The following is a 14,465-nucleotide window of genomic DNA, read 5'->3' as shown; positions in this document are numbered from 1 at the left end:
TTGCTATGGGGGAAAAGAGCTATCAAAAGTATTTATAGAAGAGCCTGAAGCCCCCACATATGTAGTTTAGGGGGAAAGAGAATAATATGAATTATTCAGTAAGAAATGAATAGTTTAAGTAAGAAGAGAACATTTCAACCTGTTCTGAAAATAAAAACTGTGGGAGCCTCTCATAAATGAACTGTGAGCAAATTTATCATGGGCAAAAGAGGATACTACTTATGTAGTCAGAAGCCATTTTGTAGAATTCAATGCCATATAAAAGAATTGAGATAAACAGCGAATTTGTATGAAAAGGTGATATAGTAGTATACAGCAGCAAGTTTAACATAAAACAGCTTGTCACAATAAATAAATAAATAGAAATAAAAAAAATAAGGCAGAAGCCATCAATAGCTTTTGCTCATAATCTTATGAGGGTGAAATGATAGGAAATAATATTTCCCCATTAGAAAAGTTGGATGCAGTAAAAGCTTGGCAAGACTGCTAAAATGCACACTATACCAGTATATTGTTTTGACTGAAAAATAAGATAAAACTTGGTGTCTATTGACAATAAGAGCCCAACTACAATATGCATCTCCTCAATTACTTCTTTTTATAGTGTTGTTTTTTAAGTAACTATAAGTGTTGTGGTTTCTTTTTTCTTTTTCTTTTATTTATTTATTTATATATTTTCAGAAGAAAAGACACATCTGCTAAACAAAAGCTCCAAGTGGAGGCCTTCTAGTCAAAAAATATTTTCAATTAATTTTCCTCTATCTGATCAATAATATTATTTTATTAAATTTACCATTGCAAACCTGGCACTTCTGTGCTTTCGAGGTATGTTTGCTTTTTAACTTCCAGAGTTGGAGTTTTAACAGATTGTTGTTTCTCCCATTTTCCATGAAGAACTTGCTGTCTTCTGTTGTAAAGCGGATTCTGCCCTTTCTAATATTTCAGTTTGTTCTTGCATTCAGACTGTTGCATTCATAAAAACTGCATGTTGATTTCACAAGGGACTACAGTTTTATTGCTCTATCAGTTCTGTACCCATTTTTAAGTACATTTTTGTACCAGAGGGAGACAGGAAAGAATACTATTAATGACCTGGTCAGTTTTTCCATTTCCAGATTTCTATTTATGTATTTATCAATTTTTCAGATATCACCTGCTCCACATAGGTTTTTTTTCCCACTGGTAGAAGAATTTCATCAAAACCTAAACAAACAAACAAACAAACAAAAAACCCTAAATCTTCAACCGAATTCTCAGTCAGAAAGAGTGGGAGACAATCATAGCATTAGCAGCCAAAGAGAGGGCCACAACTGTCCTTGATTGCTCCACTTCCTCTCCTCTTTGACATGCAAAGAAAGACATTCTTACGACATGAAGAAATTGAGACTAGCTGAGAAACAATTTGACAGGAGATTAAGAAAATGAGGTACTCCAGTGGTACAAAGAATCAGGCCAGCTAAGGAAGAGTCATACATTGGAAAGAGGAATCATTATCCTTGGGATCTCTTTTTCTGGAAATGTTCAACTTTGGCAAACCATAAGGTGACTTTATCGCTGACCTACAATATGGCCATGTTTATTTTGGAAAGTAACTGCCAAATTCTGTGAGCAGGACATAACTGTGATAAGACCTTAGCCCTCAAAGACTAACAAATACTGCATTTTTGTACTGAAAACCAAAAGCTGTACATTATTTCCCTTGCACAACGAGACATTCATGGGGTTATCAATCTTTAACTAAAACAGGCATTCACTCTCATTTCTTATCCTATACTGATAGCTACTCTCTAGAAAGATCATGGTAGATTCAGACATGTATAGCATGCTTTGCTAAATCAGCAAGCAGATGGTTTCATCAAACACCTCAGCAGTCATGAGACACAGCAGAAGTTTCTCTGATTTTGAAGGATCTACTTACAAGAAAGGGTACTCTACCTTACTTATCACAAGTTTTTTGTTTGTTTGTTTGTTTGTTTGTTTTGGAGGGAGCTGTTTGTCAGCTGTCCTACAGATGTTGTTCCTCCTTGTTGAAATGTTTAAATCTTTATTTATTGAGCTAAAGAGGAAGGACAAGAATAACTTGACTGTTTGGTAGTTAGGGTAGCAGCTTGGTGGGCACTTGGTAACCAACTGAGATCAACCCACCACACCTGGAAAAATTGAGATTTCTATTTCAGTCCCTACTTTAAAGGATATTGATGTATTTCATGACAGCTGATAAAATTCTGGTGCTATTTAAAACACTGGAATTTACAATTCAACTACAAATTTGCTGTGTATTCACAATTCTGTTTGCTTTCTAAAATTTAAATAAATATAAACAATGATGCCAGGACCAGAGCTGCTTCAGAAACTCCTTAGAATATAGGCACAGATATGCTTACTGATACCATAGAATGCAAGTGGAAACCTTACAAAGCGTCTACATCAGAATCAAAGCTCTCACATAGACAGAAGTGATTTACAAAAATTTAAAATTTTCTGATAGCAGTGATCCCTAGAATCTTGATATTTATTTATTTTTTAATGAATCGACCTGATTACTTCTTTCATTTGTGATCTGCTTTTATGATCAGCCCTACCTGATTTGATTAAAATATTTTGGTAGGAAACCACAGGTCTTGTTTGCTGCTACCAGCTGTTCATTACTACCCCTTCCTTAAAAGTTATGACCCCAAGAGCTGAGCTACAGTAACCATATGACAGGTCCTTCAGTAAAAATTCAGAGAGCTTCAGAACACTGAAGTTTATTACCATTAGCACAGAAATTAATTATCATTTACTACGGCTTAGATGGGTGAGACCCAAACAATTACCCAAATATTTGTTGATTCTGCTGGGGTACTTACTTGGCCTCTTCATTGGGTTGCAACATTCCTCATTGTCTAGCTTTGGTCTCCTGTTTAAAAGTCCAGACTTTAAATGTTGCTATGGCCCTTCCTATAAAGTTGTTTCTTCTCTACTATACTGATTATTAGTAAGTAATGCCTTAAATAAATTCAAAACTAAGAAAAAACTCTCATGCAACTTCAATGTGTTTTGCTAATACACAAGAATATGCTAGAAAACTGTTATCTAATACCACCTCCCACTATATTAGCAATCATATTGTATGTGACGACACATGCTCCTGAAGAAATCATGGGCATGCTGCAGGTGAGGGAAAGAAACTTTGTTGTGTAAGCAGTGAAATTTCATGTTGCTGTAAACCATTCCAGACTGGGGAAACAATCCCCACCCACACTCATTAACAGAGGATCAAAATGATATCTAGCCCCACCTTTGGCATGCTGTATTGAGCCCTGATTTTGCACTCCCATCTGTTCTTCAGAACTGCCAGTTCATCTGGCAGCCAATCATATTAGACATTTTTAAACTGTGAGAGGAGTTATCTGGAGCTCCTAACAAAGTGCTCCTGTCATTTACCATCAATTTTCCTATTATCACTGACAGCAAGACCAACCCATGGCCAATAACCATTTGCACTTCCAGCTGACAGAGGAAGTTTCCTCCCCCCTAAAACTTCATCTAAGCTAAACCACAAATCTTGTTCAACTGAACTATACCAGCTGAGAATTCACTCACCTCTCAACAGCAAGAACAACAACAACAACAACAACAAAGGAGAGAGAAACTACTTGTTGTTCTTGAAAAGATAACTAAAGCAAGTTTTATTATATAAAATAAATTTAGGATTTTCTAACTAGATTAAAAATTGGAAACTGTAAATTACTATGAGTTGGAGGAAGCGAATTCCAGCAGCAAAATACCTACTTAGACTGCTGTTTTGTAAAAGGGCATTGACTTCCTTTTTGTTTTTTTTTCATCCAACCACTCATAGTGCCCTTCAAAAATCTAGTCCATTGTTAGCAAGACTGCTGCTTCAAGAAGTCACGTATTAAAGTTTGTGCCTGTCTTACCAAAATTAATATGAATATTATTCCTTAAAGCACTAGGGCTGAGACTGAAATACTATTTCTGCAGGATATCTTCTTGAAATCAGTGGACAAGTCATTTTGCCTGTACTAGATATTTTCATGCCTGTGAAGGGGCATAAGGCTAGATCATTACTCATTGAAAGACTTGCTTAGGGATCTGGATAGATTTGAGGAGGTGATCGTATGCTCCTTTTAAGGCTGTCACACATACAATGATACTTTCATGTGGGTAGGAAACATCTATGCTATACTGTAGTCACAGCTTCTGCCTTGCTTTGTGTGAAATGGGAGACTAATACTGATGATTTCTGTAAAGTGCTTTGAAATCTGTTGATGAAAAGGTTGATGAGATAGGAAAATGCTCTGTGGATAGCAAAGGTAATTTACTGTGGGCTTAATAATTTGTTTACACTGGAAGGTTAGTAGGATAATGGTGATTGTTACTTAACATGATGCCTGTATCTATACCAGTAAACGTGCCAGGATATTCATAAGCTCTGAGACCAACTGGCAGGAATAGCCTGCACCTATGCTAGTAAACTATATGGCCATACAGAATGATGTGGCGGCACTCAAACTCCCTGCTGGTATATGTGGAACACTGTCTGTGAATACCTGAGTTGACACAAGCCCCTCAGGGCCCAGTGATGCCCCCCATGCACTGTTTAATTTACTTATATACAGCTAACCTCTGAGTCCAAAAATGCTGCAGGAACCCTTAAAATAACTTTTCTGAATTGACATTTAAATACTCTCAAATGGAACACTCAAGTTTAGTGATCACTTGAAAACCTTGAATATTATTTCCATATCTCTAATGACTGTTTTTTCTGCTAATGAGCCCAGATTCTGAGGAAGTCCAAGTTTTTCTGAGGATGTTTAAAGACAAGTAGACCTGGTTAAATGTGGTTGGACAGAGTGCCAAATAGATATTTTGCTATAACATCACACCTTTCCACATCAGTGTGGAATATTTTTGCCTGTGTTTGATAATATTTATTCTGCATGATATCCTACAGCCTATGACTCTTTTACAATTTTCTTTGATTCATTTTCTCCTATAGCATTAAGGACTGAACAACATAGATATTACTTCATGGCATGTTGAAAACAGGCTTGTATTATTTTTTTCTGTCTACAGTTCTTATTTCACTATCACTGATATTTTTCCTAAATACAATAGTGTTTAACTTGAAAAGTTAATAAAACATTGTGCAAAATCTCCCAGAACAAAAAAAAAAAAAAAAAAGGTCTACTAATTATTATTCAGCTTTCATTTATGTAGCATTACCTTCTCAAAGAAAATATTAGTTCCAATGCTAGACAGAATCAGCAGTTTCTTATGGCACAATATTTGTTCTTTGTATAGCTCCAGGTCAGGGAAAAAGGAAAAGTATCTTTAATTTCCTTTGCTTTTGAAGTTAGCCAAAGACCATTTAAATTATTAGTTTAATGTGAAAGAGTGGTACCCAGAGTATCAGTGGAGATGGACTGTGGAGTTTCTTATTTAACTAATTAAATATTATATTTCATGACAGTTCTCACATAATATAGTCTGAGCACTTCTCAAACAACAGGAGGTGCCGACGTTTACAGGTTTGAGGAATGACAGAAATAGGAACAGTTAATGTTGTTTGAAGGCCTCTACCTCTCCAGATTGGAAGGCACAAAGAAGAAGAGAAACCAGGAGTAGACAACGAAACAAAAGGAACTTCCCTGGAAAGCCAAATTCACAGTCTATGGTTGCATCTATACCAAAGGCAGCTGCTGATTCACATCTCCAGTATCATAGGCCTCCTGAGTTGCTCTGCTAGCCAGGAATCAAACATCTGTCAAAGTTGCTGGCAAATGTCTCCCCTTGTTCCACAAGTGTGTCCTTGTAAGACAAGATAGTTTGGATCAGTTACCTGTTGCAAGTTACCCGAGGATGGTACACCAACCAGTAATGCTCCTCTGTTAGAAGTCTAGGCTCAACCACCATCCCGCTTTCCCCATCCATTTGTGGACTGTTCCTTGGCTGGCTCTTTTTACTCCTTCCTCCAACCAGAAGAAAATCAGTGGCTCTAATATTTACAGTGAAAAGGGGGTAAGAACATACTTTCTCATGTATTTTTTCCAAAGAAAATGTGTAGGGGCAGGAGAATGGGAGAGATGGAGTGGTATTGTACATAAGGAAATCTCCTACTAGCCAGTCAAAGTAGTACTTTCATTGTTATTGAAACCTCATTTTAGTTGTTGCAGACAAATTTTTCTTGCCTTGGTCTCTTGAATCTATGAGGTCAATGAAAGACTTTCTGTGACTAAGAAGAGCCTTCCTTGCTTCTGTGAATAGTAGTAAATGAAAAAGTAAGAGCAATCTACAGAACAGTTGAAGAATATTGCACTCACTGTGATTAACCATTGTTTCTCAGTCAGGTTTCCATCTTTACTAAATGCAGCCAGAACAAATGAAGGGGAACATTTAGATCAGGATCAGATAATATCTGAGTTCTGATTGAACAAAACTGTATGCTTCACATTTCCTTCTGTATCCTAGTATTGCACAGAACAAAATCTGGGATGGCACAGAAAAAAAAGAAACCATTCAGAATGCAGCAATCAGGCTCACTTTCAAATGCATAATATGAATGATATTGAGGTGAATACCCACAAGGAAACTTGAATAACCTAGTTCTGGCATTTAGATATTTACTGATTCCAAAATGTCTTTGTGAAAACTGCAATTTAAAGAGCATAGAAGTTTAATTCAGTATTCCCTGAAATACAAAAGAACAGAAGTATGGTGTCATTTGACTGATTTATTCTTCTTTCTTCAAGAGCACCTGCATTTTATTCTCTTGAATAAAAGAGAATTGTACCTTGTATCTTTCAGAGTAGCAGGCTGGGAAGCTAACCAGGTATTGTCAATGCAGCATCACCTTGCAGCTGGGAACAGACTTGATGAGCTGATTCCTGGTGACACAGCTTTTAAAATACAGGTAATGTAAATGGAGAATCTATGCAGTTGTCAATAGTTTTGGAAAGCTTATTTGTCATCACCCCAAAGTTGAGAAGCAAAGTAGATAAAGTTTTCTCATTTTTGGATGGCATTTTGCAGCAGATAATGTGAGCTTGTTGGACTAAGACTACAAGCAGTTGATGCTGTATATGGTGAGGTGGTGAGAGGTTTAACGCTCCTCCAGCTCCAGCCCTACCTCCAGTTCCAGCTCCAGATCAGAACAGGATTAAAATTCAGCAGCATGCAATCTCAGTGGTTTGTTTCAAAATATTTAGTTTTTTTGCAATGAATATATCACGTGTGCTTGGAGTTATCAAGGCCTACAACACAGTTAATCATTCATTACATACATTTTATGAAAATCAGAGCCCAATTCATGATATTTTGTAAATGGTGTAAAGAAGTAATGGCAAATTGTTTCTAATGGTCTTCCTGACCTTGCCTCGCTCTGAGCTGGGATAAACTGACATGAAGATCTGTGTTCCTACATGTTTCATTAAAAAAAAGATTTTCAAATGCAAAATTAATTGCTGTGTCACTCTTTCTTGATAGCTAAACTATGTTGAAATCGAATACAGATGATGCTGTTTGTCCTTGAGATGTGACAGCTTCTTCAGCTTAAAGTAACTTCATGGCTTCTCTAAAGTATACCTGAAAATATATTTGATTTAAATTACTTTAGAATCATGGGTCACAAAGTGCACTTCAATGCCTTCTTCACTCAGATGCATCATCTGATTAGTTACAGACAAGATTTCTGTGAGGAGGCCTGATACCTCATCTATAAAGCAGGAAGATGCTTCTATAAGGGCTCTTATGAATTACAGGCCTAAACTATAACCAAATACAGGAAAAACTTTCTCAGTGTTCAAAGATGTTTAGATCAAAGTGTTACTTTCTCACCATTTCTATCTAATCAAGCTTCACTCATAAGGTGACAAAAACTCTATCATCACAAAATCTTATGATACATTTTCCTTCTGCAATTCAGGCCTCCTGTACAAGGACTTACATTAGAAAATTACTTTCCTTTGTCTGCATATGAAGACATTACTGAATGCTTTGCTTTGAACATATATATATATATTTTTTTTTTCTGTTTTGTTTGAATTCTGTCAGTTCTCCATGGATTTTTTTTTCCAGAGTAAAATCTGTAAGAACGCAAGTGGAATGGGAGCTATTAAGCAACGTACTGACCCTTCTTGTATTCCTCCCTGTAAAATGTTAGTCATAGTCTTTGAGTACAAAAGATTTGTATGCGCACACTAGCTATTATCTGAAATAAATAAACCATTTCCACTAGGTTTATGTATTCCATGGGGCTTTTTTCTGTTCTTAGATCTTATGCTCCTCTGATGTTCTTTCTTTATTCACAACTTCAGTAAACCTACAGGTAAGCAAGCACTTTAATTCTTCATTCAAACAGACCAAAGCATAAAGATATGACTAGCTTATTTGTATTCATTTTTCTATGAACATTTGAAGTCACATCTTTAAATGAAAATGAATAGGTGAATAGTCAGTTGCAGCTCCAGATAAGCTGACCTCTGGATCTTCTTATATAATTTGTTCTCAAGGATGCTTTGTGCTCCTTGAAGAACCAAGCAGCCTCCAAGTGCAAGTTAAATGGAGTCAGTCAACCACTTTCTGCCGGATGTCTGCCTCACCTTCTTGCATCTTAAATTCTTAATCACTTTTTTTTTTTTCTTTTTCCCCCTCTCTACTGGCCACTTTTCTCCTGCCATGTATGCCCAATTCTTCATTCTCTTTGCAGTTCCTCATTACTCCTTTCTACTCCTTTGCTTGATGCTTCTGAAGCTAGACAATGACTCGTCCCCTTTCTTCTTTTTTTTTTTTTTTTTTTCTTTCAGAGTCATTATTCTAATGATGGTGAACCTGAACATTATTCAGGCACTGAAAATTGCACATTTTCATAGGAAGGAATATTTTTTAATTATGGTAAAAAAGATGAATAAATCCTGGAAGACTTTTTTTTTTTTTTTTTTGTAGCTTGTTTGTTTTGTTTTGTACATGTAAGGAAGAAATTGCACAAGCCAAAAATAGCATGCTCCCAAGACAGCATATTTCAGAAGGTGTCACAGGTGGGTGGGAGATGGAATTATTGTCCTCTGGGAAATTTTTACTGTTTGATATTCGCTTTGCAACAAGCGTATTTCTCTTTGCTGACAGCCAAATGGAAGACCATCCTTTGTATATATTTGTGGAGCTGGTGGGGCATGGTGATAAGGCAGGAGATTAATTAATTATCCTGTGAAAAAGTATTTGGAGCACCACAGTGCACTGATTCCAGATGCTCCAAACACTTTCTCTGGGCTCTATCTCTTAGCAAAGTAACCAAGCACTGCTTAATTTGCATAGAGTGCACAGCTCTCTTTTCCACAAGTCAGGAGAGAAAGGCAAAGAACACAACACTCCTGGAACAATTAGTAGTGGCTTTTAAGAAACAAGGAAGGTCCACAATTGCTTCTACACCAAGCAGCTGCAGTTAGGATGGGAACCCTAATTCTTTAATATGCTCTGCTCCAAATCACTTCCATCATGTCTTGTATGTCAGAATTAATGCTCACTTCTCTACAGCATTTGTGAGCAACAGAAGTTCAGCCTGCGCTCTGGGATCCCAGCCCATAAGAACACCACTGAGCTTATCTAAGGGTTTCTCTATCTCTCTTATGCTTCTTTTAAAGCTTTGACCCTAAGTACAAAACAAATCAACACAGGCACTGAAGACAAAAAATATTCTTACAGCACTGAAAGCTGTTAAGTGTCTATATAATAAATATCAAAGCCCCAATCTTAAATATTTTGCTACTGTCATTACAAAAGCCAGTTGCAAGAGTACCTTTCATTCATTATATAAGATTCCCCAATCGCTACTTGTTGGAAAAATGTGTTCAAGAGTTATTTCTATGGGACTAACCCACTCATTTAACTTTCCATAAAATAACTGGAAAAACAGGTCTAATTGACAAAAATCATTTTAAACCAAGTGGTTAGTTTATGAAGGTTATTCCTTTTCTCCTTATCCATCTTTTTTCTTTTCAAAGACAGTGTGTGGAAAGAATACAAAACTTTTGTGGTTCATATAAGTTTGACTTTTTTTTTTTTTTCCCTCTGAGTCACAAAGTGATTCATCATGGAAATTAAAAGCAAAGATGAAACTCTGGAGCACTATAGGAGGTGTAGTCTACCTAGAAAGCAGTGCTTCTGAGTCAATACTGGAACAGAGGAATCCTAGAACTAAAATTTCCGTGAGACATTGCAAATAGTACTATAGCTATAATGTACTGATCTATGTTCATTTCTCAGGGAGGTGGAAGGAAAAGAAGGAGAGTACAGTATGCTACAAAGTATACTGTAATACTTTGGAGAAATGTAAGCAGAGAAAGAACCATGGGGCAGGAAGATGAAAACATCATTAATGTACAAACAAAGCATGATTCATCAGAGCTAAGGAGGAACATACATAGTTTCTCTAACATAATGGCTGCTCTCCTGCTAACCCTACTTGTTGATATACCTCCTGCCACTTCAGAAGTTAACTAATTTGAAAGGTTGATGAAAGTAACAGTGGAGACAGACAAATGACACGTGGTTTGACAAATCAGCATGACCTTCTAAAAGCCATAACAGGCATAATGGAGAAAGGGAAAAAAAAAAAAAAAGGAAAGGAAAGGGAAGGAAAGGGAAAGGGAAAGGGAAAGGGAAAGGGAAAAGGAAAGGGAAAGGGAAAGGGAAAGGGAAAGGGAAAGGGAAAGGGAAAGGGAAAGGGAAAGGGAAAGGGAAAGGGAAAGGGAAAGGGAAAGGGAAAGGGAAAGGGAAAGGGAAAGGCAAGGCAGGCAAGGCAAGGCAAGGCAAGGCAAGGCAAGAAAGGCAAGGCAAGGCAAGGCAAGGCAAGGCAAGGCAAGGCAAGGCAAGGCAAGGCAAGGCAAAAGGCAAGGCAAAAGGCAAGGCAAAAGGCAAGGCAAAAGGCAAGGCAAAAGGCAAGGAAGGCAAAAGGCAAGGAAGGCAAAAGGCAAGGAAGGCAAAAGGCAAGGAAAAAGGCAAGGAAAAAGGGAAGGAAAAAGGGAAGGAAAAAGGGAAGGAAAAAGGGAAGGAAAAAGGGAAGGAAAAAGGGAAGGAAAAAGGGAAGGAAAAAGGGAAGGAAAAAGGGAAGGAAGGAAAAAGGGAAGGAAGGAAAAAGGGAAGGAAGGAAAAAGGGAAGGAAGGAAAAAGGGAAGGAAGGAAAAAGGGAAGGAAGGAAAAAGGGAAGGAAGGAAAAAGGGAAGGAAGGAAAAAGGGAAGGAAGGAAAAAGGGAAGGAAGGAAAAAGGGAAGGAAAAAGGGAAGGAAAAAGGGAAGGAAAAAGGGAAGGAAAAAGGGAAGGAAGGAAAAAGGGAAGGAAGGAAAAAGGGAAGGAAGGAAAAAGGGAAGGAAGGAAAAAGGGAAGGAAAAAGGGAAGGAAAAAGGGAAGGAAAAAGGGAAGGAAAAAGGGAAGGAAAAAGGGAAGGAAAAAGGGAAGGAAAAAGGGAAGGAAAAAGGGAAGGAAAAAGGGAAGGAAAAAAGGGAAGGAAAAAGGGAAGGAAAAAATCGAAGGGAAGGAAAAAATCGAAGGGAAGGAAAAAATCGAAGGGAAGGAAAAAATCGAAGGGAAGGAAAAAAAGGGAAGGGAAGGAAAAAAAGGGAAGGGAAGGAGAAAGGAAAAAGGGAAGGAAAAAGGGAAGGAAAAAGGAGAAAGGGAAGGGAATGAAAAAGAGAAGGGAGGGGAGGGGAGGGGAGGGGAGGCGAGGCGAGGCAAGGCGAGGCGAGGCGAGGCGAGGCGAGGCAAGGCAAGGCAAGGCAAGGCAAGGAAAGGAAAGGAAAGGAAAGGAAAAGAGGAAAAAAAAGGGGGGGGGGGCGGGAAGGTTAAGCCCAGTACAAAAATAGTTAACAAATAATAAATTCCACTGTTTTAATTCCAATTTGAATCACTGGTGTTTTTCTCCAAAATGACAACTTTTTTTTTTTTTTTTTTTAATAAAAAATTAAGGCCAAGATTCAGGCAATCTGTTTATTCCAGAAGATGTGAGTTTATGAAAAGCACCAAGTGCTGAAATATATATATTAAAAAAAAAGATTTGGCAGAGGTAATGGGCAAAACTCCAGTAAAAGATGAGGAAAATGCAAGAAAAGTTTTATATCATTAATGTTAATGAATCCCAGATCTTCTATTCTGAAGCTGTTTAATGTGCTTATTTTGTTTTGTTTTGTTTTGTTTTCTTGGAGGAAGGCTTGGTTAACCTAGGGGTCTTAGGTAAAGACAATTTTTAATATTTTTTTTCCTGTATTAAAGAGTTTTTGGGGTGGAACAGGTAAAAGATGCAAAGGATACTGTAAAATTTTGTTAGTAATTGAAAGGCTAAGTGACCAAGTGTGTCTGTCATATACAGTTTACAGAGCTAACAGCTTTGTGGGATGTTAGGTACTGGAAGGACATGGAAATTTAGCCATAGCAAGGGAGCTAGAGTGAGTGCTCTGCTAAGTCAGCTGCCAATAGAAGGAGCCTGTCCTTTAAGTGTTCATCAGAACTTTTTATTTCAGATTTTCAAGAGCCGTTCATCTTTATTTTGACTGTTCTTTCTTTTCTTCTTCTGGCATTACACCTTCCTTTGTAACATGAACTAAATTATTTACTCCCTAAAAAATAAAATAAAATAAAATAAAATAAAATAAAATAAAATAAAATAAAATAAAATAAAATAAAATAAAATAAATAAAGTTTGCTAATCTGTGATTTTATGTGTAACAGAAATGAAATCTACAAATCAGATAGTTCAATGACAGGTGTATATTCTGAATACACAAAAGAATCCTACTTCTTATGCAATTTTCTGATCACTGGAGACCAATTAAATACTGAATAATATTTGATCAAATAAAGCATTTCATCTTTGACCTGCACACAGGGAAAAAAATACTATACAAAGTAGACTGGCAACAAAGGATAAGGATCTAGCTGAGAGTTTAAGGACAAAAAGCACAGAACAGCAAATGTCTTCATGGATAGCTCACCAGAGTCCTTGCTGAATTCTTTTGCATTCTTCTCGCTCAGAAAATAGCAGCAGATGTGTTCACCCTGTGATACTATACTATATCTTTGGAAGATATAAAGAACAGAAAGTCTCAGTAGAAAATGTATTGTTGATGCCCTACAACAGCAGAGCAGAGAGAGTAGGTTGCCTAGGGATAAATGATAAAATTCATGAAGACACCTAAGTGATTTAGAAGTCCAAGTTCAATTTTTTCAAAAGTGAATTAGGCCTGTAAGCCCAAATCCTGAGAGGAACATAGGACTTGATTAAGGATGTGGTAAGCTCAATGATGCAACAATTATATTGCTACTAGTACCTGAGTTAGTCAATTTAAAGTTGGCTCACATATCTGTGGATGCAAGAGTACCCTGAAGGCTATTGGCTTAAATGCCTAGTTCATTTCTGAAAATGGGTCTTGGACTCTTAGCTGGCTGAGACCCTTTGGAAACATACATGATACTCCCCAGCCTTGCAAGGCACAAACTGCCTTAAACTACTGTTTACATCACAGGGAACTGAAAGCAGCAGAAGAAAACAGCAAAACACAAGTGTGAGAGTTAACAGAATGAAAAAGAGCCTTTTTGTTTGTTTGTTGCAGTGTTTCAATTTTAGTAAAAAAAAAAAAAAAAAGATTTCATCACAGGTATATCTATAAATATAGTGATTATGTATAGTGTTTATATATTTTTATGTCTATACATATTATTCACAGTCCTGAGCAGAAAGGACATGCCATATCAAAACAAGTAGGAAACCAGGCATAGATGCAATGTATCTGTACCAGGAACCTATGCCTACAGTGATTAATGGAGTGAGTAAATACTATATATATAGTATTTAGTCTATAGTATTATAGTATATATTATTATAGTATTATAGTAAATACTATATATACAGTATTGTTCCTTCAAAAAGTTTCCAGTTATCCTAAAGAACTAATTGTAGCTTCATCATCTTTTGTGGTGTATTTTTTCTCAATAAAAACAAGACTCAAAATATGTGTATATTCTCAACAGGTGTCTATTCATAGAATAATAGAATCATAGAATATCCCAAGTTGGAAGGGACCCACAAGGATCATCGAGTCCAACTCCTGGTACCACACATGTCTACCCAAAAATTCAAACCATATAACTAAGAGCATGGTCCAAAGGCTTCTTAAACTCCGACAGGCTTGGTGCCGTGACTACGTCCCTGGGGAGCCTGTTCCAGTGCGCGACAACCCTTTCAGTGAAGAACCTCTTCCTGATATCCAGCCTGAACCTCCCCTGTTGCATCTTGGCTCCATTCCCACGGGTCCTATCACTGGTCACTAAAGAGAACAGATTGGCACCTGCCCCTCCACTCCACCTTGTGAGGAAGCTGTAGGCCGCAATGAGGTCTCCCCTCAGCCTCCTCTTTTCCAGGCTGAACAGGACAAGTGACCTCAGCTGCTCCTCACACATCTTCCCCTCTAGGCTCT

This window comes from Anser anser, assembly GCF_964211835.1.
Source record: "Anser anser genome assembly, chromosome: 2".
In the NCBI taxonomy this organism is placed as follows: domain Eukaryota; kingdom Metazoa; phylum Chordata; class Aves; order Anseriformes; family Anatidae; genus Anser; species Anser anser.
Note: the sequence above shows the minus strand (reverse complement) of the source record.